Genomic DNA, 27084 nt, shown 5'->3' with positions numbered 1-27084 from the left:
ACCATGTATATATTTACAAATAAAGGACACAACCTTGAGCCATTTCTTCTCACTTTTTTGTTTTATTTTTCTTTTTTAAAAAATAGGCTCTTCCCCTGTTATGTATACCAAAATGCCTTGAGATCGAGGTCTTTCTGCATGTGTTTCCCAACAGCTAGGAATGCAATCTTGTACCAGCATTCCTGCAGTCTGTGAGTTTTTCTTAATCTCTTTGGATTTAATCACATATAAAAAAAGAATAAAGTACATTTTATTGCTGGGTGGACCAAAATAATGTGAATCATTATGATCCTTTCATCACTATTTGAAAATCTGTTTGGACAGGAATATGAAAATGTCATCTTAATGGTTTGTAAATCAGAAACAAAAAGCTTTAACCGCACAAGAAGAACAGAATGAAGTTCTGCTTATTCCTTGGAAGTAAGCAGACTTTGCAGGAAGTGAGAAAAATATTAAGATAAACTTTTCCTGTTTGTTAGGGTGCTTTATTTATAAGAAAACTAAAGCTGTCTTTCCAAGTATTAAGCTTTTGCCTAATTTATTCAAGGCCAAGGCTCCATAGAAGGACACAACTGAGGTCCTTTGAAGTCAGAATTATTTTTTATTATATATATATATTTTTAGTTCCAAGCCCTCAGGAACTATCTTGCCAGAGGCAGAGATTGTCCCCACAGAAGCTCTGGCCTGTGGCCCCAAATGGGTACAAGAACTTCAAAAGCCAGTTTTGCCCCCTGGTTTATCTTCCGAGCTCAACTGACTGGAACCTACAGCTAAACTTTCACACGCCTACGTCCTGACTGTTGCTCTACTGTCTCTGCAAATTGTACATCTTTATAGGACATGGGGAAACAGACTGAGAATGGAGATGTTTCTAGAAAGAACTGACATGTCTGTCAGTACCTAGAGTGGAAATTTCTGCCTCTAATGTGGGTAATTTCTTGTAGATACATAAATGCTGACCTCAGAAATATTTTTAAGATTTTAATTTTATTATTTTTAGTTATGTGTGTGGATGAGTGAACGCCATGTACGCACAGTACACACAGAGGCCAGAGACACTGGATCCCTTGGAGCCTGAGAAACAGGTATCTGTAAGCTGCCTGACGTAGGCTCTGAGAAGTGAACTGGGGTCCTTCACAAGAGCTGTACATGCTCCTAGCCTAGTCACTAAGCCACCTCTTTAGCACAGGGTGGCTAGTCTCCCAGATGCAAGAAGTCAGAGGAAGACAGAGTATAAATGCTTGCAAGTGGCTTGCTTTCTGAATGTCTTTTGTTTTTTTCTGCTCCCACCAGACTTCAATACCAGCAACTATTTGAGGGACTTCTAGTACATCAGCACTGAATAGTTGTGTGCCACTCCAGCATGGAGACAGGTGGCAACTGTTGAGTTACCTAGCCCTCGTCACATAGCAATCCAACAATTCCATTTCGATAGAAAGCTACATATGTTCTGTTGGTTCATTTCTTTTGGAGAACCATGGCTAATTCAATTGCAGATAAAACAATTTTACCCAGTTTATTGAAGATAATCATTAGCTAATTAGTATACATACAAGTTAAAACATTGCATGCTTTCATAGGTTGCTTTTATGTTACTGTGATAAACACAACTAAAAGAAACCTGAGGAGGAAAGAGTTTACTTTGTCACATGCTTCCAGGTCATCATTGAGAGAAGCCAGGACAGGAACTCAAGTTGGAACTAAAGCAGAAACTACAGAGGAATATTGTTCACCTGCTGTTTCTCTAGCTCACTTACAAACTCAGATAGCTTTCTTATATAGTCCAGGACCACTTGCTCAGAGATGGTACTGCCCAAAGTGGACTGGGCCCTTCTACACCAATCATTAATCAATATAATGCCTTACAGACATGCCCACAGGTTAATCTGATTGGGACAGTACTTCATTTGAGATTCCCTCTTCCACAGTGGCTCTAGCTCGCCAATATGACTGTCTTTCTCAAATCAAAACAGTTCTATGGGACTGGTAAGATGTCTTAGTCGATGAAGTGCCTGCCACACAGCTCAGGTCCTGATGTTTGCTTAGCAAGCACTTTACTGACTGAGCCATCTTCCCACTCCCAGGCTTTCTTAATTAAGTACTGTTTTGTTATACATTTAATACGAGTAAACCTCATTTTCCAAATACCAGGCCTCACCCACTGACTTTGCCTATTAGCCATTTTCTTATCCTTGCTGTTTGTCACAAAACAAGGGAAAACATGGAGCTAGGGAAAGCATGATTGACTTTTTCCTGATTCTGTACTTGGAAAGTTGATAAATTAGTAACCTTAGTGGCATACAAAATTGTAACATTTTCATTGTACATATCATTCATCATTACTAGAAACAATTGAGCTTAACTTTTATTAGTAGCAGAAACCATTAGATGTGTGGGCCTTCTCCTCTGTGTATCTTATCATTGTAAGCCTATAAAAAGACTTGGGTGCTTTTGTTTTTTATTTATATCCGTAGTGTCCAAATCTTGAAATATGTGCCTCTGTACTCTCTGTGCAAATCATGATGTCCCTTGAAGTTCGTAGTATTAGCCTAGCTATGAAAATATGGAATTTATAGGAAACAAAGAAACAATTTTATTGTGCCACCTACATAGCAAAATAATTAAATTGTTCTTAAGATTAAAAAGAATGTAAATAACACTCACCAGGAACTCTAAAGTTAAAGCTAATAGATTTTTACATGACAAGAAGGAACTCTGGATTCTTTGTATATACTTGGTATCTTTCAAATGTTTTATTGTTGAGTGACCAGAATTCATGGAGCCTCAATTGGAGTTTCACCTTTCTCCTTTTCATCCTTCACTGATTAAACAAATTATTTATGTCATATTCAAAGAAATTTTGCATCTGTTAACTGTTGGGCATGCATCTGGAATTTCTTTCAAAAGCTCATGTATTGACAGCATGGCCTTAATGTAGCACTACTCAGATGTGGAGCCTTTGAGGGGGGTGATTGAATCATGAGGATCAATTTATTTATGTATCTAGAGCTTACTGAATGAGAGGTGATAGAAATTTAAAGAGGAAGAAGGACTTGACTAGAAGAAGCAAGTCTCTGGAGATATGCACCTGTAGGGGATATTTTGTTCTCTATAACAGCTTTCTCCCTCCTCCTTTTCCTGACTGCCATGAAGTGATCAGCTTTGTTCTCTCATGCAATATAAAACATCCTGACATGATGTTCTGTCTTACTAATTGCCTATAAAACACAGAGCTAAGTGAGAAGGAATTAAAACTTTTGACATGAGCCCAAACACATCTTTTTTTCCTTTTAGTTAATTTTCTTAGGTATTTTCTCACAGCAATAGAAACTACTAACATTTATGTCAATCATTTAAATTATCTAGTTGGAAATAATAGACTTTTGTTCCTTTACCTTGTAAGAGGCCTAATGAATTTGAGTCCTGATTTCATAGTTATCTGTTGTCTTACCTTAGTCATTTTTATTCCACATTCTTCCCTTGGTCTTTGTGTGAATTTGAAATAATGATGAGAAGATGGTGATGCTGAAGGGTGCTGAAAGGAGTCAGAATTAGAGGGGGTCAGCCAGGGACAAATACAAACAAATCAGTCAGAAGAAATAGCTGAGTACATTTGGAAAAATACTACTCTTTTTTTAACTAACTGGGGAGGGATGAGCCTGGCCAGGTGAGTAAGGCTTGAGGGGAAGGATATAGTACCCCAATGAGAAACTTAGGCCTCTATGAGGGCCTAAGAGTTAGACAGATCCCCAAAAGTTAGACAGACAAGAAAATGGGACCACAGATAGATTTCAAAAGGTAGCTAGCTTCCAGCTTTTTTCTCACTCAGCTGATGTGTGACTAATGCCTGGCAGGGATTTTTTCCCACCAGTAACCCACCTTTCCAGTAGACAACTCTGACAAGTTGAAGTCCAGACCTAGAAATGTTTACCCAAAATTGTGACCTACTCACATCCTTCTTTGCTTAAAATGACCAACCATAAATTAGGAAGAGACCCTCATTCCAGCCTACCAAAGACCCTTAAAACCCCAGACTTAGAAGAAAGACTGGGCGTTGGCTTCCCGACTCATCCCTCTGTTTTTCAGGGGACCTTTCTCTCTAGGTGCCTTGCTGTGTGGTATGTATAGTTTACCTTTGATAAAAATATTTTTCACCTGATGATCCTGACTACTGTGTGTGAGATTTTCCCTGCTGCTACCCATTATATTGGAGATTATTTTTCTTGCTTTTTAATTCTTTAGAAAGAGTAGAAAACAAACTTGACCAAGATCCCGAGACAGTGACATCCTCACCTAGGATAGGGAACCACTCCAGGTTGGTGACCAAAAGTAAGGCCTATTGGTTTACACTTAGGTCCATGACTTTTGTGGGCCTCTCCTGAGATCCATACAGCTGTGTGTTGGGTGAATAGTTCCAGAATTATCTGCTAGGAAACCACATTTATAGGTCTCATAGGAGCTCATACAAGAGGTAACTTAGGCCTTAAGATAGTATAAATGGGGAGGACAGGCTGAACTTGAGTGACAGTTCAGAAGACAAGTAAAACTGATATTTCATGGAATGGGTAGAGCTCTTTGACTTGGTGGTTCAATGGGTCTGAGCAATGCATGAAGGATTCTCTGATATGGAAAATACATAGCCTAAAGATAGTGTTCTGCATCTGGGAATGACAATTCAGGAGTAACAGGTCCACACTTGAATTCAGCAGGATTTTTGGAAGTCCTTTTTAGGAACCAAGTAGTTAGAACATGTGGAATGGCAGAAGTTGAAGTAAAATCCTGGTTTCATCTCCATGTGTGTGCCCACCCTTCAGTGAATAAAGGAACTTAGAAAGCTTGGAGTCACTGAAAAACCTCTTAGGCCTGTTAGTTATCAGCTCATCAGTGGCAGTTAAATTAGTGAGGTTATGTATGTCTCTCTAGATGTGAAACATAGAGGAGAGAAAAGGGGTGAACACTGTACCTATAGCCATTTATATTTTATCCCACAATTAAAATTTTAAAAGACTAGCTCTGGGCTATAACTCACTGATAAAGCAGGTTTGCAACACAAAACCAATTTTCTATAAAATAAATATGATAATTATTATAGTCATAAAATAGAGTTTTTAAAGAACAACAAAAAGAAAACCAGGAAATGCCAGTCATGGTGACTTGTACCTATAGTACCCACACTTGGGAGGTAAAGGAAGATGATTGAAGAGTTCAAGGTCATCTTCAGCTACACAACAAGTTGGAGGATAGCCTGTGTAACATGAGACTTTGTCTACGAGGGGGATGGCTGGGAGAGTCATAGCATGTTAGAAGATGAAATGGGAAGAAGTTACTGCTTCTAGGAGATAAAACTACTTGAGGGGAAAAAAGAAAAATGTTTAGGAACACAGGAAATCCAAAAGATATACATTTTCTGCTTGCCTAAATTGGTTAAGACATATTCATGGAAATATTGGGAATCCTTTCAAATCAGAGGCTTCTAAGTGATAGATACTGAAACTATCTCTTCTCATACAAACATTCCAGATCACTTTTCTCATACTGAAGCCACTAGAAACATACTGTAAGAAAAATCACCCTCCACATCTGAGTTTACTGACTGAGGCTGCTGGCTTCTAGTTGCCAGACCTCTTGGCTCTAGGGTCTGCCTGACTTCATTGTGACTTGAGTGAGAACAGAGGAAGGGGATAAAAGAATGATTTATCCTGTGTATCTTGCTAATCATTTTAAAGGTGCCTTAAGAAGATTAGACAGATACTCTGATTCTCTACTAAAACTTGGATAGCGAATTTTCTTTGGCCCAGAACAAATTATGGAAGTAGAATGTAGGCCCAAACTTGACTGTTGTTTCTACAATGTCAATGATGTTCAGAAGTTAATGATTTTCAAAAAACAAATATTCTTTGTCTATGTTTTCTCTAATGAAAGCTACAAAAATCAATTGCTGACAAGATACATGTGGAACAGACTCCTAAGTACACAGAATGGAAAATCTAAAGCAAATAAAATGTGAAAGAATTCTGTTAACTCTAAAGAATTATGTATATGTTTATACAGCATCAATTTTAGGAGAAAAATCACTGATCATGTGACTTCTGACTTCTGTCATAGATCTTTGGGCAACACTTAACAACTTTTCTAAGCATCTGTTTGCTCCTCTCTATATAGACAAAACGGGACATCCCACAGGCATGGATTGGTGGTTAAGTGTCAATAGGTATTTTAATTACTTCTCTGTTGCTGTGACAAAACACATAAAACTTAGCAGAGGAAAGGTTTCTTTTGACTCACAGTTTAAGATATTTAAGTAAATTGTGGTGGATAAGGTGTGGCAGAGTGAAACAGCTAAAATCTTTATGACTGGGAAGCAGAAAGAGAATGTCAGTGCTAATGAGAGCTCTCAGTTCTACCTTCTTTTTTTTAAAAAAAAAAAAAAACCATCTGGGCATCCAACCTACGAGATGATGTTAACCACATTCAGGTCAGGTTTTCCAGGCTTATTTAATCCTCTCCTGAGATGACCCTACAGACACACCGTGAAGTATGTTTTAATATTCTCTAAGATGCTTTTTAATCTAATAAATTGACAAGATTAAAGTCACAATAGGTCAGTGTTTACTGGTCAGAACTGATACTTATTAAAGATGTATAAGTCTAACTCCTGTTATTCTCTAGAAGACACATTCCCATCTTTAGTTTTATGATAGACCATGAAAAAACTGACCTAAATTAGAACCATGATTTGCAATTTATAAAAAGATCTTCAAGACATGTTGGTCACATTTAATTAAGCCAATGCCTGAACATTCTTCCTAAGATTCTCAAGTAGATAGAGGCAGCTCTTCTAAGGAAAAGATGCATTCAAATGGCCATTTGTGATGAAGATGCTAAGGAAGGAGTCAGAAGTGGTGCTTGTGGAATGGTTAGATTGTCTTTAAAGCCCTTGTAGTCTTGAAATTCTATGTTACCCATATCTTTGACAGTCGTTATTTTCTACAAAGTCATGAACTAAGATAAACTGCATGGGATATAAGAGACACAGCATGGCAAAAAAAAAACCTCCACACTAGAGGGAATATATTATCTCTTCCTTCAAAAGAAACACTCTGGCTCCCAGTAACATGATAATACCCAGGATGGCAGCCTCCCACCCTTCTGTCATCTTAACTGCAATAGTTACAATTGAGAAGTAGGCATGTGTACAGAAGATATGGAAAAAAGACTATTTTATAAACAACTACAAATTCCCAAGAATAACCTACCACCATATGCAATCAAAACAGTTTCATAAAGAAAACTTTCATAATTTGGAATTATTATAGTGAAAATAGAGTATCAAAATAACTTACATATGTTTGATGGTTAATTTTGTGCTTCAAGTTGACTCTGCCAAAGGATGCCCAGATAACTTGCAAAATATTATTTGTGAGTATGAGTGTGTTTCTAGAAGAAATCAATATCTGAATCAATGGACACAGTGAAGAAGATCTGTAGTTAGCAATGTGGCCAGGCATCATCCTGTCTTTTTCAGACTCAAGTTGAATTAAAGGATGTAGAACGATTAGATATATTCTCTCATATTGAACTGAGACATTTGTCTTCTGCTGCTTTAAACATTGACTCCTTTGGCTCCCTGCCCTCTTTACTCAAAATAAATTATTACAACAAACTTTCCCAGTTCTTCAGTTTTAAGACAGTGAACAGATAATAGGACATTGGGGCCTCTAAGGTCACATAATAAATGAATTTATATCTATCAGTGGATTTTTCCAAAGATATTGAGTTATTGTCTATATTTATGCATGTAGAACATCTTTGACGGGTCTTGCCTTAGTTAGCGTTTCTATTACTGTGAAGGAACACCATGACCATGGTAACTCTTAATAATGAAAGCATTTAATTGGAACTGTCCTGCAGTTTCAGATGTTTAGTCCCTAATCATCATGGTGGAAGCATGGCAGCATGCAGGCAGACATGGTGATAGAGAAGGAGCTGAAAGTGCTACAACTGGATCAGGAAGCATCAGGAAGAAAGAGTGACACTGGCCTGGTTTGATCATTTGAAACCTCAAAGCCCACCCCCTAGTGACACACTTCCTCTAATAAGGCCACATTTACTCAGACAAGGCCATACCTACTAATATTGTCACTCCATATGAACCTATGGGGGCCATTTTCATTCAAACCACCACAGGTCTCATAATTTAAACAGTTAAAAGTATGAAGAACACTTAGATTTGGTAACTTAAAAAGGAGCTTTTCTGTTGCCAAAAGAAGATCTCAGTCAATTAGTGAATATTGCCACTGCCGACTGCTTCAAGACTGGAGATCTGCACTTAAGTAAACTGTCCAATTATGACTGCAGCTCTAAAAAATATCTATTTAAGTAACTAAATAACTATCTCTAAATAACTAAATAACTATCTCTAAATAACTATCATTGGCCAGATGGTACTAGTATTAAAAATCTAAGGAAATATTTTATTCCAAATGTCATATATTGATAGTCTAAGTTTAAGACTACCTTGACCTTGAAACTTTATTCTTCTAAGATTGTTGTCCCACTTACAAGAACTTTCTGTCTTTGAAAAAAAATACTTTCACAGTGTCCATTCAAAGTTTATACCCCCTTTTCTCACCAATCCTTTTATTTTGTGCTTCAACTGCAAAAAAATGCCCTGGACAATAAGTCTTTTAAATTCAAGACAGAACTAGGTGATTTTGAAACAATTCAGTTCTTCCTTAATTTCAGCATGTGCTGGAAAAGCAACATTATGACAGAGGGAAGGAGCTGCACAGACTCTGCTCCTGCTGTCCTGCAGCCCCCAGACACAGGAAATCCTTTAATGTTTAGCCTAACATTTCACAGAGACAGGGATATAAAACCTGAGTGGGCTGCTTTCTGGAATCCCTCAACTACTGTATTTGTAGAACACATGTAAACAAGGTCTAATCTGATTTGGAGGGCTGACATAGAATCCTAGGTCCTAGGATTCCTGAGATTCTGGTCTCCCTCCATGTCAGTCTTTAAGAAAAAAGGCTACTTGTGTATAACTGTGTGTAGATATTTTGTATAAGTGCACTCAGACAAGTTGATGAACTGCACTGTGAACTTTTTACACATTATTTTGTGTCATCTGCTCAAGAATTCAGTTTGTGTAGTAGATAAGAGTTGTCACCATTTCAAGAATTCACTAAATTTATTTATTGGAAGAGAGATATTTGTTTCATCTAGAGCTTAGTTACCCTCTTATTTCTTCTACATAGAGAATTCTCAATGATAAGCTATTATATAATATCTACAGAAGTAGGAAGTGTCTTCCTCTTTAATAAGAAGACATCTTTTGTCATTTGTACTCTAGCTGGTTGTTTAGAATGCATTAAGATATAAAAATTATTCTGGGAGACTTGCTAGACAGAAAAATCCCAAATTAACTGTATCCAGTCACTCATTAACCTCCTAGATAGATTTGGTAAAGGTTAGTTTTGGTAGTATTTTTGATTAATTAATTAATTTTATGTTTATGGGTATTTTGCATGCATGTATGTATGTGCAACATGTGCTCTCTTGGTGACTTAGGAGGTTCCAGAAGACAGTGGTGGATCCCTTAGGACTGGAGTTACAGATGGTTACGAGCTACCACATAGGTGTTGAAAATTGAACCGGGGCCCTCTGGAAGAACAGCCAGTGCTCTTAAACAGTGAGCAACCTCCCCTTGATAGTGTTTTTGTTATTTATTTTTATTACTCTACTCAACCGTAAGGAAACTTATTTATTTACTTACTTATTTATATGAGGAACTGAACCTAAGATTGAATGCATTCTGGTCAGGAGGTCTACCACTGAGTTACATGGTCCAGCAGTGAAATTAAATCCCTTTCAAAAATACAATTTTAGTAAATTTTAATGCATGTGGTAGAATTGAAAAAAAAATCTTATTTAGTTCAGACTAAAACCACATCATCATAAATTCTGAAGTCAAAGTAAATGTAGTCATCACCATTCATCAAAGAAGCTTCTCTTTGCAACAGAGACTAGTACCAAAAAACACAACCAATCAAATTGCAGAATTGTGGAGCACAGTACCAATGGATACAGCTACAAAGCACTCCTGACTGTAAGGCTTGGGGAATATTGCAGAAGAGTGGACAGAAAGATTTTAAGAGTTAGTGGAACAGGGAGTTTGCTGTGAGATACTTTGAATTCTTCCTTTCCAATTTGTATCCACTTGATCTCCTTCAGTTGTCTTATTAGTCTAGCTAGAACTTCAAATAGTATATTGAATACGTATGTAGAGGGTGGACAGACAGCCTTGTATTCTTTCTGATTTTAGTGGAATTGTTTTGAGTTTCTCTCCATTTACTTTGAGGTTGGCAACAGCTTGCTGTATATGGCTTTTATTATGTTTAGGTATGTCCCTTGTATCCCTGATATATCCAACACTTTTATCATGAAGGGGTATTGGATTTTGTCAAAGGCTTTTTCAGCATGTAATAAGATGATCATGTGGGATTTTTTTGTTTCCATTTGATTATATTGTGAATTACATTGACAGAAACTATCCCTGCATTTCTGGGATGAAGCCTGCTTGATCATGGTGGATAATCTTTTTGATGTATTCTTGGATTCTGTTTGCCAGTATTTCATTGAGTATTTTTGCAATGATATTCATGAGGAAAATTGGTCTGCAATTCTTTTTCTTTGTTGAGTCTGTGTGTGGTTTGGATATCAGAGTGACTGTGGCCAGATTTTCCATTTCCAGGATGCCCTCTGTTTTTACTTTATTTCTTCTATTTCCATTTTCAAGTCTTGAACTGTTTCCCTCACCTGTTTATTTGTTTTTTTTCTTGGGTTTCTTTGCATCCCTTTAGGGATTTGTTGATTTCATCTTTTCTTTGTCTTTCCCTCAATTTCTTTAAAGGGATTTTTCATTTCCTTTTTAAAGGCCTTTATCATCTTCATAATATATATATATATATATTTGGTTTTTCGAGACAGGGTTTCTCTGTGTAGCTTTGCGCCTTTCCTGGGACTCACTTGGTAGCCCAGGCTGGCCTCGAACTCTCAGAGATCCGCCTGGCTCTGCCTCCCAAGTGCTGGGATTAAAGGCGTGCGCCACCACCGCCCGGGTCATAATGTTATTTTTAAGGTTGTTTTCTTGTACTTCAGCTGCATTGGATTGTTCAGGTCTTGCTGTTATTGGGTAGCTGAATTCTGGTGGTGCTATATTACCCTTTCTGTTATTCATTGTATTCTTATACTGGTGTTTAGACATCTGGATATGGGATGAATATAGGTCTAGGTGTTGATTCTTGTGTTTATCTTCATTGAATGGGTGTTTTGTTCCTTGATTTCTGTTTCCTCTCTGTTCTTCTGGCCTAAGTGGCCAAGGGTTCTAGTGACTAGTAAGTCTTCAGGTTTAGTAGGGTGTCTCCATTGGGCTTTTTTAGGCCTGGGGACCCTAGATCTGCCCTGGCCTCCAGTAAAGCCGAAGTCTTATCCCAGAGTTGTGGATCAGGATATGGAGCCCAGGGGTTGAGATGCAGTCTGGGGTTGTTGGGTAGGCTTAAAGAGATTTAGTGGGCTGTGGGTTGTATCCTAATAGGTTTCTAGGACCAGCCTGGTGTCAGGAAAAGCTGCTGGGGCTATGGGCCCTAGTATGGAGCCCAAGGGAAGGGGTGCAGTCTGGGGTTGTTGGGCTGGTTTAATGAGGTTTAATAGGTGGTGGGCAGTGTCTTACCTGGGGTTTCTAGATCCTGCCTGGCCTCTGGTAAAGGCAAAGTCTTCTTCCAAAGTTGTAGGCCAGGATATGGAGCCCAGGAGAGGGTATCACCCTGTCCCTTCCTTTACTTCATTCAGTCATTATTACTAATTTTGCCTTAAATAATTTTGAGCCTCATAAATCACAAATATATTATTTTGCCAATTTTCATTTTTATTGGTAGTGTCATTGGACTTAACTGATTTTAATTATGTTTGTATAACTGATTTATTTCTGTGTTGTTGCTGTTGCAGTGATTTGTATCCTTCTTTCTCAGTGGTGCTCAGTATTGAACTATGAGTAAAGGCTCTTCATGATGAAGACCTCTACATAAAACTGAAAGACACATGTGCCTCAGTAGATGTGCAACTCATAACTCAAAAACACAGAAAATATGAAAAGGCAAGGAAACATAATTCTTCCAAAATTCACAGTTCTTTAAAGACCAAATTCTAAGAAACTTAAGTGGATTTTAGAAATTTAATTTTAAAAACAATTGATTACTCCAACAGGGGATTTTAAAAAGTAAATGAATCAAGTGAAGAAGTCAATTCAGGCCTTACACAAGAAAATCAGTAACATGGATGAGAAATTCAATACAGAAATTGAGCTTCTGGAAGAAAGAAGAAGTGGTAGAAATGCAAATCACAATAAATCAAATAAATAACACATCACCAATATGCCAGATTAAGCAGAAAAAAAACGTTTTCAGACATAGAAGACAAAGTTGAGGAAATATTATACCCAGAAAGGAATAAAGAATCATAACAAGGAAGATGACAATTTTAAGAATTCTGAGACATGATTAAAAAAACAAACCTAAGATATTCTGGTTCCAAGAACAGAAATGAGCTATAAACCAACAACATAGAAAATGTAACCAATGAAATTATAAGAAAAAGATTCCTAAATCTAGAGACATGAACATCAAAACACAAAAGGTATTTAGACATCCAAATCAACATGACCAGAGAAGAACTTCCCCATCACATATTATAGTCTGGATGTCAAAAAGGCAAAACAAAAAATAAAAAAGCTATGTGAGAAAATTGATATTTCACATACACAGGAAAACATATCAGTCTAACAGCAGGCCTCTCAGCAGAATCCCTAAAAGCCAGGAAAGTGTGGTGTGGTGTATGTCAAGCTCTGAAAGTAAATAACTGCTAACTATGTCTAGCAGTTAGCCTTTAAGACCAATGGAAGTATAAAGACTTACCAAGATAAACACTAACTGAAGGAACAAATCCATGTGTGTTGAGCCATAGCAGAAAAGCAAATACTGTATACTTTTTTTATATGCATATTCTAGTTTTCTTCTAAACACCATAACTAGAAAGGGAGTAGCTTTGGGAAGAGGAAGCGCCACAGTATAAGAGAGGAGGGGAATAATAGAGGGTAATGAAGGAAAATAAGAGAAAAATACCTGATGTACCCATAAGAAATATTACCAAAAACCTATTAATTGTACAACAAATAGGCTTTTTTTGGGGTGTTTTCGAGACAGGGTTTCTCTGTGTAGCTTTGTGCCTTTCCTGGATCTTGCTCTGTAGACCAGGCTGGCCTCGAACTCACAAAGATCCACCTGCCTCTGCCTCCCGAGTGCTGGGATTAAAGGCATGCGCCACCACCGCCTGGCCCAATATACTTTAAAACAATTAACATAAAGAAAAATTATGGTTCTAAAAGATAAATAATTGCCTAATTTTACTTTAAAATTTACTCATACAAATTTAACCTTTCAAGTTAAGAATAGGTTAACTAGGGGCTGAAAAGTTGGCTCAGTGGTTAAGAGCACATGTTTACTTGCAGAGGACCAAGTTTTAATTCTCAGCACCCACATGGAGGCTCACAACCATCTGTAACTCTAGTTCCAGGAAATATGATGCCCTTTTCTAACCTCCAAGGCCACTAGTCATGCATATGGTGCACATACATATATTCAGACGAAACACTCACACATTTAAAAAAATGAGTAGCTGAGCACGGTGGCACATGCTTTTAATCCCAGCATGGGGAACACAGAAGCAGGCAGATCTTGGAGTTTGAGGCTAACCAGAACAGCCAGAGACACAGAGAAACACCATCTCAAAAAACAAATTAAATAAAATGAATAAATCTAATTTAAAAAGCAAAAAAATAAAAATAAAATAAAATAAAAATAACTTAAGTAATTGTATATGTGTGTATATATATAAAGCTCTAGATCAGAGGTAGAAAAGTTTCAGATACTAAATATTTTCGCACTTATAAGACAATGATCTCACCATTACTTAAAAGCTCTTGTGGGCAAAAATAATCCCTGAGAATATATTTAAAACTATGGAGGGGGGAGAACAAGGGAATCCGTGAATGATATGTAGAACTGAATGGTATTGTAAAATAAAATAAAAGGAAAAAAACTATCAATGTGTTTGAATTCTAAGAAAACATTATCTTTGGATATAAATGTTTGCTGTTGTATTTTCAAATTAAAATATTTGAGTACAAATTTTTTTATAAATAGATTAAGTCCTTAGCACTTAGCCAAATACTTAGCCAAAATTATCCAATCAATAAAAATCTTGTTTCTGAACTTTTAAAAATGCTTTTCATAATTCTTTGAGAAATTCATACATGCAAAGAATTGTGATTGTGGTGGTATTGTGTTCCCCAAAATATTGTGCACACTAATAAACTTATCTGGTGTCAGAGAACAGGACAGCCACAATATTAAGCACAGAGGATAGGCAGTGGTAGCACACGCCTTTAATCCTAACATTCCAGAGGCAGAAAGCCCTCTGAATCTCTGTGAGTTCAAGGCCACATTGGAAACAGCCAGGCATGATGACATATGCCTTTAATCCCAAGAAGTGAGACTTTAATTCCAGGGAGTGATGGCAGAAAGCAGAAAAATATATAAGGCGTGAGGACCAGAAACTAGAAGCATTTGGCTGGTTAAGCTTTCAGGCTTTCGAGCAGCAATTCAGCTGAGATTCATTCTGATTGAGGACTCAGAGGCTTCCAGTCTGAGGAAACAGGATCAGCCGAGAGGTGAGCTGGCTGTGGCTTGTTCTGCTTCTCTGATCTTCCAGCATTCACCGCAATAACTGGCCTCAGGTTTGATTTTATTAATAAGACCTGTTAAGATTCCTGCTACATGTGATTGTATTCACTCACTTATTTCCAAACTTTGTATTTTGTAGTAACTGTGCTGCTGGAATGAGCATGTGCTGCTGGAGTGAGATAAACTTTAAATTTATCTCAATTTACTATTGAAAGCCTAGTGAATATTTTCAATGTTTTCTAAAAAAACAAGGCAGTACAATGGTTCAAGTGCATCCTAGCTTGAACTGAATCTTAAGTTGCAACTGCTATGAATGCCCCTAAGCAATCCTGGTCAGTTGGTCTCCCACACCTTTCCAGTATACTAGAAATAAACAAAACTATTAGAGTGTTCTGTGGAGTTTTACAAGCAGCACCTACTGACATCTTTGAGATTACCTTGAGTAAAACCAGGTACATTGTGGCACGTATGAAGCCTGTCCATTCCATAGGCCTCTGTCCCCTGACACAAATGGTGGAGATCCACGGCTTCTGCTTCTACCCTTGACCATGCTGCTTCTATCTGCATGTCCCCAATAAACTGATTTATGTGTAAGCCTTGATCTAGCTGCCTTTTTTCTTCATTCTCTCCTATCCATTTACCTGTATAGTGGCTAGTTCTTAAACATGCTGAAGCTGCATCTCAGTCTCAAGAAATTCTGATTTATGAAATATAGTACTTGGCCTATAAAATATATATTAAAAATTAGTTGTATAGTGTAACATTGCATAATATAGATCAAAGAAAATATATATGCTGAGGCTTCATGATCTACATAGAAAATACTACTTATCAGTAGAGGAAAGTATAGAAAACAACCACATTTTAACACAACAATAACACTTCAGTAAAGATTAAACACACTTCAAACAACTCTACATTAAATGGATGCTGAAAGATTGATAAACAGATATGTCTAAAGGTCTTGACCACCACTGAGGTGGAAGCAATTTGGATGAGTCATTGAAGAGAACAGGTAAAAATGCTATTATTCTAAAAATATTCAATTTCATATTTCCTTCTTATTTTCAGTGACAAGGGACAAGTCAAAGATCTTCAGCATACTAGCCTCAGCTACTGTTTACTTTTTATATCTTTAATATGATTTTTAAATATGCAACCCAGACTACATTAATCATTCACACATTCACAGTATGAAGGTATCATTTTTTTATACAGCACAAAGTGATGGTGGTACATTCTTAATTTCTTTTCTTTTTTTAATGCACATTTTCAAAATCAGAATGTATTTGCAATAGAAAATAATGGATTTCATTATGACACTTTCATATGTATCTATCATGTACTTTTTTCATACTCACTCCAATTTATTACCCTCTCTGGTTCCCTTCTTTTTCCAAACCAGATATTGCTTCTCACCAAGCCTGGAGATCTGAGTTTTAGCCACAGAGCTCATGTGGTATACACACACAAAATAGATGAATGTAATATATATATAATATATATTATATATATATATACAGCTTCTGCATATGAGAAAGTATGAACTACTAGCCTTTGTAAAACTGGAATATTAATATGATGATTGCTGGGTCATCCATTTTCCTGCAAATAAAAAAACTTTTCCTTTTATGGCTGAATACAATTCCATCATATATATATATATAATATATATATATATATATATATATATATATTGCTGTGTCTGGTTTTCTCATGGACATCTAGGCTGATTTAATAACAAGGTTATTGTAAATATTGCTATCCAACATGTGTATTCAGTTATCTCTACTTTATGCTGATTTAGATGCCTTCAGGTATGTATAACAGTAGCTGGACAATGTGGTAGTTTTTGTTTCATTTGTTTCTGGGGCACCTTTATACTGAATCCCATAGTGCCCAGCCCTTGGTTTATGTCACAGGGTCTTGCTATATAGTTCAAGCTGTCCTTGATATTGTGATTCTCCTGCCTTTACCTTCCAAGTGCTGGGATTGTAGGCATTCACAACTATTATTTAGTTTATTGGGAAATAATGTTAAACTAAGCATGGCAGTGCATGCTTGTGATCCCAGCATTTGGGAAATGAAGGCAGGAGAATCACAACTTCAAGGAAGGTTTAGACGATGTAGCAGTTGAAGCCTGGGATACATGAGGCCTTGTGCCAAAAACAAAACAAATCAAAACAAAAAACATAAGGAAATCATTAAAATTAAAACATACTGGAGTACTAACAAAATGTTAACACTGACTATATCTTAGTAGTGTTACATTGGTGAAGTTTTATATTAGTCTCTATATTACTTGTATGCTAGAAACAGTTCATAATTAGAGGTAAGAAGTTTTTTTTTTCTCTGCTCAGAGGGTGTGTCTGTTATGGGATGTTGACAATGTCTATGGAATCTTTTGTTTTGAAAATTCCCCAACCTATTTTCTTTTCCCTTTTCATTGTGTGTGCATGGGGGAGAGAGTTCTGTGCATGAGATTGGTGCTCAAGGAGGCCCGATAAGGGGGTCAGATTTTCTGGAACTAGTGTTATAGGTGGTTGTGATGTCCAGTGTAGGTACTGGGAATGGAATTTGAATCCTCTGCAAGAGCAGTATGTGATCTGCTCAGTGGATAGGCTGAGCCATCTCTCCAACCGCAAGACTCTTCTTTAAGCGGAGACTGAGTAATGAGCATTTTAAAAACACAAAAACAAAATACTGTTTTAAAGAACAGTGGAAACTCTAACCAAACATATATAATGACTACTAATCACTCTACATAAACGAAGACATTGAAGCTTATAAATCACAATCATACTTAAACTATCACACTTGCTTGATAGCTGGGACAGGCAATTTATATCTGTAGGTGTTCAAGGTGGGTTGTGTTTCTGGGGCCTGTAATGCCATGCCAACATTTAGAAATTATTTAAAATATTCATAGAAAGGACTCATGAGACATTATGTCCTTATAATCAGAGTTAAGATTTATTACAGGTATTTTAATATTTCTAAACCATAAGAGGAGAAACAGGAGGAGAAACTTGGAATTCACATTCAGGCTTCTGATGTAGAGCATCCTCTTCCCCACCGACTGAAATGCAGGTATGTGCATACAGTATTTCTGATCCAGGAAAAGTCCTTTAGGGCTCAATTTAGGGTTGTTTGTGTATTTGTTTGTTTTCAGTAGCCGGTGTTGACCACCAACTGACTACATAGCCAAGGCTGGTCTTGAACCCCTTACCCTCCTGTGCTATCAAGCTCATCTTGGTTTTTTTTCCTAATGGAGTTGGCAACATAGATACTTCTACCTATCATATGCCAAAAAGTTCAGACTCTCAGAAAGATAACATATGGCCACATTGTTGCGTAAACAATCTGAGGACTTAAAGCACTTTAATCAACTAAGAAATGTTAAGAATTTTTCATAAATCCAAGTTTTCAGATAGACAGTAGTTTGAGACCTACTATATTAACTGCTTTTTGCACAGAAACATTGATTAAGAACTCAGAAAGTCAAATCAAAATTGTTAAAGTACCCAGTAGAGTAGAAAGAATTGGTAAAATCAACAAGGTGAGGCCTACTAAGGGAACGCAAGAGCTTAGCACCAAAGTCCAAAAGATTAATTACTAGTACAAGATTCAGGAGACTGAGTTTGATAGCAATTAATGTGAAAAATATTCAAGGGGCTTGTTGTTCAATATCAATTAACAGTGTTAAACGAGCCATCAGAAGAACTAATGGAATCTTACTCTAAATTAATGTGTTGTGCGTTAATCAATAGAGTTAAAACTTTCAATGTATTATGCAATATTCAAATATCTTTGGGCAAAAATACGTCTTTGTATTTCTGATACAAATAGGAATACAGAGTCCAATAGTCAGTGTAAGTTGCTAGGCTGATGCTGATCTATGACATGTCTTTACATTTGTTGCATAAGGCATTGAAATTTGACAGTGAATTGTGGTTATTTGTTTGTTTGTTTATTTGAGCTTGATTTGGAAGATTTGGGACCAATACTGACAGATTTAGAGAAACAAAACCAGAATCACTACAAAAAGCAAATAGTAAGGTCTCACTATGGAATTAGCTGATTTACACAGGAGAGTTATTTTTCAATAGTGGACACATCCCAATGACTACATTTATCTCTAGACTGGAAGAACAATTGAGCCCACTGAACTCCAGAGTCTCTGTTAATGAAATTGGAAATGACAATCTATATCCAATACCACGTCTGGCCACTTGTCTTCAATAAACCAATTAACTAAGGAGCCAAAAACATCCAGTGAACCCCCTAAGTCTTACTTGTCCTTCTTTCCAAAGGTTATCTTATTCCCCACTAAATGGCAGGCCCACTAATTTGCTCCAAAATTGGGTCTAGGCCCATCTCAAGCTGGACTGTAAAAGTAGAAGAATTTCTGGTGGTTAGATAACAGTCACCATCCCTCAGGAACTTGTGAAATAGGTTTTCCTTCCCTCACAAAGAAGTAATTTCCCCTACTTCCACCAAAAGGAGAAATATGGCTCTCTATTTACATATACCCACTACAGCTATCAGCATATCGAAGTTCATGATAACCTCCATACTTCCTAAGTCCCTTCTCACAAGTGCCCATTACACATTCCAAAGTCTATGCTAGTATTCTGGCCCCTCTCATCCCTGCCTCTAACCTAAAACTTCCAGACTGGTTCAGCTCACACTCATCCTTCCTCAGATACCCTTTCTCTTTATAAATGTAGAGATTTTTCTGTCTCAAATCTCTCTGCTTTCCCTAAGACATCATTGGCAGTTAGGAATAAACTTTCCCTTACCACCCATGGACTGGCCATTTTGGTTGCTTTACTGTGCCTCTCATAAATTTCCACAGTGGCAAAAAATCTCCTTTTTTTTACTTTTAATTTCAGTCTTTTAATTGGCATATTGACAATGGCCAGACATGACTTGAGGCACAGCTTGCAACCCCAAAGTTTAATAACATAACTTTACAGTCAAGAATTCCTAAAACTATGGTTTTATTAACTTGAATATTTCCCTTATACCTGCCTTCTACATCTTTTGTATTAATATCCAAAGCAAAAGAGTGGCCTTGGTTCAACATTTCTGAATTTTATTCTGAATATCACATCAGATACTATGAGAAAGACCACAAATACTATGAACTTATTTCACAATTCTTTTTTTCATAGAAAAAAGCTCTAAATTTGGACAAAACGATTTTACATTGGCAATAATCACTCTTCAAATTTCTAGCACCAGAATTAATCTTTAAGATGAATTTGTAATAAACATCAAGTACCTCAAGGAAATACTTGGTTTACAAGAAGTTCCAAAAAAAATCATTCTTATGTGTTTTGCAAACAGGTTGACTTTCAGGAAATCCTGTTAAAAGGAAATACCATTCCTTTTAACATTCAGGATAGAACTACTTTAGCTACAATCACGTAAACTAGGCATCTTTTTTTTTTCCCCGTTTGTATATCCTTTATTCTTTTTTTTTTTTTAGCATTTTTTTCCTTTTATTTTATTTTACAATACCATTCAGTTCTACATATCAGCCACAGATTTCCTTGTTCTCCCCCCTCCTGTCCCCTTCCCCTCCCCCCCAGCCCACCCCCCATTCCCACCTCCTCCAGGGCAAAGCCTCCCCCGAGGACTGAGATCAACCTGGTAGACTCAGTTCAGGCAGGTCCAGTCCCCTCCTCCCAGATTGAGCCAAGCGTCCCTGTCCCTGCATAAGTCCCAGGTTTCAAACAGCCAACTCATGCAATGAGTACAGGACCTGGTGCCACTTGCCTAGATGCCTCCCTAACAGAGCAAGCCAATCAACTGTCTCACCTATTCAGAGGGCCTGATCCAGTTGGGGCCCCTCAATCTTTGGTTCAAAACTAGGCATCTTTAAAGTTTTTGTGCTGTGTGTACATCAGTAAAAAGTATTTAAATGTGTATCTCCAGTATGTGTTTCTTCATTTATTTACATGTATTTTCAACTCCTTTGACTAATTTTCTTTCGAAGGTATTTCCTTAATAAAACTATAACCTTGATCATATCCTTTTTTCTACTTTGCATGTTTTCTTATTGCAAATTTTAGTTGAAAAATGCTTACAGCTACGCTGATGACTCTCTTTAAAATCTTGCCACAAACCTCAAAGGGGCCAATTTCCTGCTGCCAGCTACTTTCCAACTTCAACTGCCCTGAGAGAGCCTTGGAACTTTAAAGAGGAATTTAATAGTTCTTAGCACTTTGTCTATATATCACTCAGCCTCTGAAACATCTATTAATAAACATTGAAAAATAAGTTTCCTACAAGTGAATTTTTGATACGGTCACCAAAGTCTCTTCTACCATGTCCCATGTTCCCATCTCAACTTATGAAACTCTTCCCATTGCTAAAGTCAGAAGCTTCAGAGGAATCCTTCTCATATTTCTTTCTTTGCATCATATAGAAAATACTACTTGCTTTACTTTATATGCACTGTCTGATCTCCTTTTTACCATATAATCCAGGGTGACTGGATCACTCTAATCATCTGCTTGATATTCTTGTTTTTATCCTTGCTCTCTTGAAGTCTATCTTCAACCCACAACTAAGAGCAGTATTGTTATAAGAACCATATGTTATTGAACCTAAAAGATCACCAATTACAAGAAGATCTTACTGTCTGCATAATTTATGTTATTGAATTTGGGGTGTCACAGCCTGTGCCTCAAGCCAGGCTCAGCTACCTGTCCTCAGGAAACCAATTAAAACTTGATAAGTCACATCATCTCAGCCAAATTAATAAAGGAAAGCAGAAGAGATTTATTTAATGTGACCACATTGAGCATAGAATTAAGATCAAATTGGTGGTTTGGGCCCAGGAAAGTGTGGACAAATGTTCATCTTGCATGGATAATCCTCAGGTAAAAAGTGTAGTATTCCACTGACATCTGTAGTTGTAGATGCCTATTGCAGAAAACAAGATGATTTTTCCAGTTTAATGACTGAATGACAAAATGCAGAAGATGCCTTTCAGTGAAGCTTCTCCTAAGTTTACCTCTTACTTTAGGAAACCAGAGTATAGTATTTTGGTCACTATTTAAATGAGATTAAAAAAATGAGTACTTGCCCTAGAGGAGATGGGAATGGAGTGTGGGCTGGGGGGAGGGGGGCGCTGGAGGTGAGAAGACAGGGGAATCTGTGGCTGATATGTAAAATTAAATTAAATTATAAAATAAAAAAATGAGTACAGCAGAAAGCATTGAATATTGTTAACATTGAACAAAGGCCAGACATTAAAAATCATTAATTATGAACTTCCTTTTTGCTTGGATATTTTGTTTCTGGTTAAGAAGTAGGGATCACTTTTCTAAATTGCTGTGATAAAGATGCTTCAAGGCTATGTTTGCAACAATATCCTTATAGACATTAATTTAGCTTATGTCTCAGATGTTCACACTTCAAGAAAAGACTTCATTTTTATTTTCATCTAATTTGTGTGTGTGTGTGTATGTGTGTGTGTGTGTGTGTGTGTGTTTGTGTTGTGTCTCCTGTATTTTCACTTGGTTACCTATTATCTCAAGCACATTCTGTCACTCTTCAAAAGACTGCATGAGAGGTCATGTTTTTCTTTTTGTTAAAACAAAAGAACAATTTTGGCACAGAACTATTGGTTTTGTTTAACTTAGCAAATACACTGGGATATTTGTATATTTTATATAGCTGTTCAGTGAAAATTTCAATTTCAAAAACAAGTACCCATGTGAAACAGAATAACCTATTTCTTCCTATTATACTCTCAATATTCTTCATCTTTTCAGAACACATCATTTACAATACCACAGCACATTTGTATGACTCAGATGTGTATAGTTCCCCACCTCCTCCCATACTAGCTGATTCTCCAACATGGTCTGAATAGCTTATCATTGAACTTCTGACACTGTCTACCTGGACATAATATTCAGACACAATAATAAGGGCTGTGTCCAGCCAGACGCTGGTGGCACATGCCTTTAATCCAGCACTCCAGGAGGCAGAAGCAGGCAGACCTCTGAATTCAAGGCCAGCCTGGTCTATAGAGCCAGTTCCAGGACATCTGGGGCTACACAGAGAAATTGTGTCTCAACAAACAAACAAGCAAACAAACAAGTCACAAAGAAGAGCTGTTTCCACAATTTTGTTTCCTGCTTTTCAAATGCCAATCGCAAGTGGTGAATTTCCCAACAAATCAACAATGTCTGTCCAATTTGGGTATAAATTGCAGGATTCCACAACCTCTTCCTCCTGTTCAGCAGTTTGCTGGGTCACTTGAGGCAGGGTAGAAAGCTATAGAAAGAAGATCAACAAAAGAAGAGATGCTCCTTTACTCTGACATCCAGCTTGCCTTCCCTTCTAATAGTGTCATGGAGCTGAGCAGCTTAACACATCATTCATAAGGAAAAATGCCACAGGAACAATATATGACATAGGGGACCCATCTGTGTTTACTTAGAGCCAGAATGACATGTAACGTCAACTTTTAGCACTCATTTCTCATCTGTCAATTTAGCACAGTCAAGTTTGTCTAAAAAGGAAAACTGACCTTCTAAACTTGTAGACTACACTCTTTGACTTGATTTTGTTTCATGAAATGGCTTCTGAAAATCTTTAAAGATGGAATTAAAGGCTACTAAAACATATATAGAGAGATAGAGATAGATATCTATTGAAAAGACACATAAGTGTGACCATCTCTTAAGAAATCCATAATCATGTTTGGGTGTATCTTATTTGTTCCCTGAGAGCATCTCTCTTTATATTAACCCTGTACTTAAGATCCATGTTTAAAAGGTCTTTTGATAAAAATCCAGTTCTGCTTCATAGTGGCTCAATCTGAAATTCTTTTATTCAGTGAAGCCAAGAATCCCTGAGTGATTGTCCCAAAGGGAGAAGGCAACTTCTTAGGCTACTGCCAGAGAAGGCACTTTGCTTCTATTCCTGTTATCATTGACAAAATCAGAGGATACAATTATCCACTGTGCTTATGGTTAATGAGTCCTTGTAAAGGATATTATGAATGATACTGATTGAAAGAGTCATATGAAGAAATAAATACAGCAAATTATGTAGAAGCAGAGGTTTATACATCACCTTTTAACTGCCTTCATGTGTTGAGAAAGTCAGAAGTTCTCCAAAATCCCCAGGGATTTTTATAGAGGCTTCATTATCTATTATTAATTCGAATTCAAGTCCTTCTCCTCTTCATGGAGGATGAGTGGGTAAAGCTGAAAACTTCAAACCTTCTAGTCATGAAAGATCAGTCCCAATTCATAATCCATCCAAGATTCACTTTATTAGAAAATGATACTCCAGGAAATCTTAAGAGACTGGTAGAGTTAAGTTGGAGAATACTATGAGAGATAAAATATCAAAACAAGTATAGCAGGGCCGGAGAGGTGGTTCAGCTGTTAGGCGCACTTGTTACTCTTCCAGAGGACCCAGATTCTGTTTACAGAACTCACAAGGCAGCTTACAGTGAGCTGTAAGTCCAGGAGATCTAACACCTCTTCTGCCTCTGTGGGCAGCAGGCATGCACATGGTACACATACATACATGCATGCAAAGCACTTAGACATAGACAATAAAAATGAATGTCTTTTTTTAGAAAATGAAAATAAAAACAAAATCAAAAATTAAAGTATAAACCTAAGACCCCTATTAGTCAAGAAACAACACATATTTTTAGGAGCTATAAGCTAGGAACTAGAGGCAGAGAAAATATATAGATTTTATTATCAGATAACATCCCACAAAGATCAGTTTTAATGTGAAATGCTCATTATGGCATAAGATATTTTGCTTTACATTTGTAACATAAATATATATTCATAGCTTTGCTTCATATTTAACTCTAGTTTTTGGTGTTAATGAACTATAGCTATCTACTCACAGCATTTTTGGCAGGTGAGAGAAGGCTCCCAATGGACACAGGATTCATCTAATGTTTTATAGAGACATGTGCCATATTTCATAGGACTTCTCTTGAGAGGTTTGTTACTTTATGATTCCAAGTGAACAAGATACCAGTCTCCCTGCTTCTGTTCTTACCCCAACAGTCTACTCTCAACAGAGTGGCTGCAGCGCATTCTGATGAAACCAGAGTCAAATCATTACTACTCCAGTGATCTCACCCTCCTTACATTCTGTCTCTCAAAGATAAAGTCTTCAAAATGCCTCACAAAAACCCTCCTTGATCTTACTCCTGCCTTCTGTTACCTGGGGCACACTAGATATGTATGTAACTATCCTGGAATCAAGAAAGTTATTATGAAAAAATACTTGTGCCTTTACCTTTGTTTATCAGACTATTGAAACAATGGTCCCCAAAGAACTGGAATTTGGGCCTGGAGAGATGGCTCAGTGGTTAAGAGCATTGATACTCCTGTAGAAAACCCAGGTTTAGTTTCCAGCACTTACACAGTGGCTCACAGCCATTAATAATGCCAGTTTCAGGTAATCTGATGCCCTTTTCTGACTTCTGTGGGTATGGAACACACATGTGGTGCACAGATATACATGCAAGCAAAATGTTCACACATAGAATACACATAAATCTAAAAAGAAAAATATGAGATTCCTCCAGTAATCTACTGGGAGAAGGAAAAGTCTGAAGCCTGACACCAGGGCAACAGAAACTTTTTTACTGGGAAGAGATTTCTCAAGATTCTGACAACTTGTCATACCACTTTACATTAAAGACTAGAGCCAAGACAATGATGGTTCAGCAATGGCCATAACCATACCTTGACTGGAACTACTTAGTGATGCATAGCTATTTCCTTGTACTTAAAGGTAAACTTCGTGTCAGAAACCTGAAGATGGACTTGGGGAAGTGTGGTCACTGGATCTTTGTTCTTCTTCCCAATGTGGACACATTAAAAATACCCCTTTTTTCTGCTTCTTTCTATTACTTGTCTTTTTAATTGGCCAATTGAAGATGGGTGGCTGAGTCTGGCTTGTTAGGTCTGCCAGGACCCAGGCTCTGACCCTAACAATTCTGACAGGAAGTACACTCCCTCTTCTGATCCTGTGTATTTTCTCTCCTCTGTGTTTCAAACTTTCTCCTCCAAGATTTTCCTATATTGTTTTTACCATGCCCTCTACATATCTCTGTTCAGAACCCAATTTCTGCCCAGTGTGATGGTACTTCCTGTATTCCTAGATACTTGGGACTCTGAAGCAGGAGGGCCACCTGAGCCCAGATGTTCAAGGACCTGATTGGAAAGCATATAGAGAGTTGTAGTCAGATGTTTCTCCCGTCCTAGCCAGCCCTGAAGATAGGGTCAAATCTCTCCCACCCATGTCCCACAGCTGCCTGGCCCCAAGTAAACACACTGAGGCTTACATTACTTACAAACTGTATGGCCTAGTGGATCAGGATTCTTGCTAGCTAGCTGTTATAACTTAAATTAACCCATTTCTACTAATCTTTGTTTTGCCACATGTTCTGTGGCTTTACCTGCATCCCATTACATGTTGCTCCTTGGGCTGCTGCCTTGCATCTCCCCTTCATGCTGCTTTTCTTCTTCCCATATATTTGCCTGGATTTCCTGCCTGCCACTAAGCTGCCTTGGTATAGGCCAATGCAGCTTTATTTATCAACCAATCAGAGCAACACATATTCACAGCATACAAAAAGACATCCCACAGCAGAGTCCACCTCAATAAAAGAGTAAAATTGAGAATAACTTATTAGCTTGAGAGTCTTTTCCAAAAAATGAGCACATTTTAATTCACATTGACACACACACACACACACACAGAGAGAGAGAGAGAGAGGAGAGAGAAGAGAGAGAGAGAGAGAGAGAGAGACCGAGACAGAGAGAAGAGAAATGAGGGAATTCTTCTATGTTCTGTTTTTCCCATAGCACTTTAACAGTATTTTAACATTTTACCACATTGTTCTTCATTGGTTGTTTACTGTAGGACATCCCTAGTATACTGTAAGCTCCAGAGGGCCCTGATTTTTGCATTGCCTATGCTTTTCCCTGCCACTATCCAAGCCACTGGAATATAGCCACTTGGAATATAGCCAAGATAAACATTCATACTAACTTGGAAGAACAATATACATTATGCCCATTGTCCTGGTATGATTAAGTTACAACATTTAATTATCCAGAATGCTAGATGATTTATCCTCACCATACAACAAAGAAATTCTCAATAAATGTTTTTCACTTGAGAGGCTGTTCCCACCACAGTAGTGCCTTCTCCAGTTTGGTTCAGTCAATGCTAGGAGAGAAGCAAAATATTCATGCATTTCACACAA

The sequence above is a fragment of the Peromyscus leucopus genome, chromosome X (assembly GCF_004664715.2).
Source record: "Peromyscus leucopus breed LL Stock chromosome X, UCI_PerLeu_2.1, whole genome shotgun sequence".
NCBI classification, from domain to species: Eukaryota; Metazoa; Chordata; class Mammalia; order Rodentia; family Cricetidae; genus Peromyscus; species Peromyscus leucopus.
Note: the sequence above shows the minus strand (reverse complement) of the source record.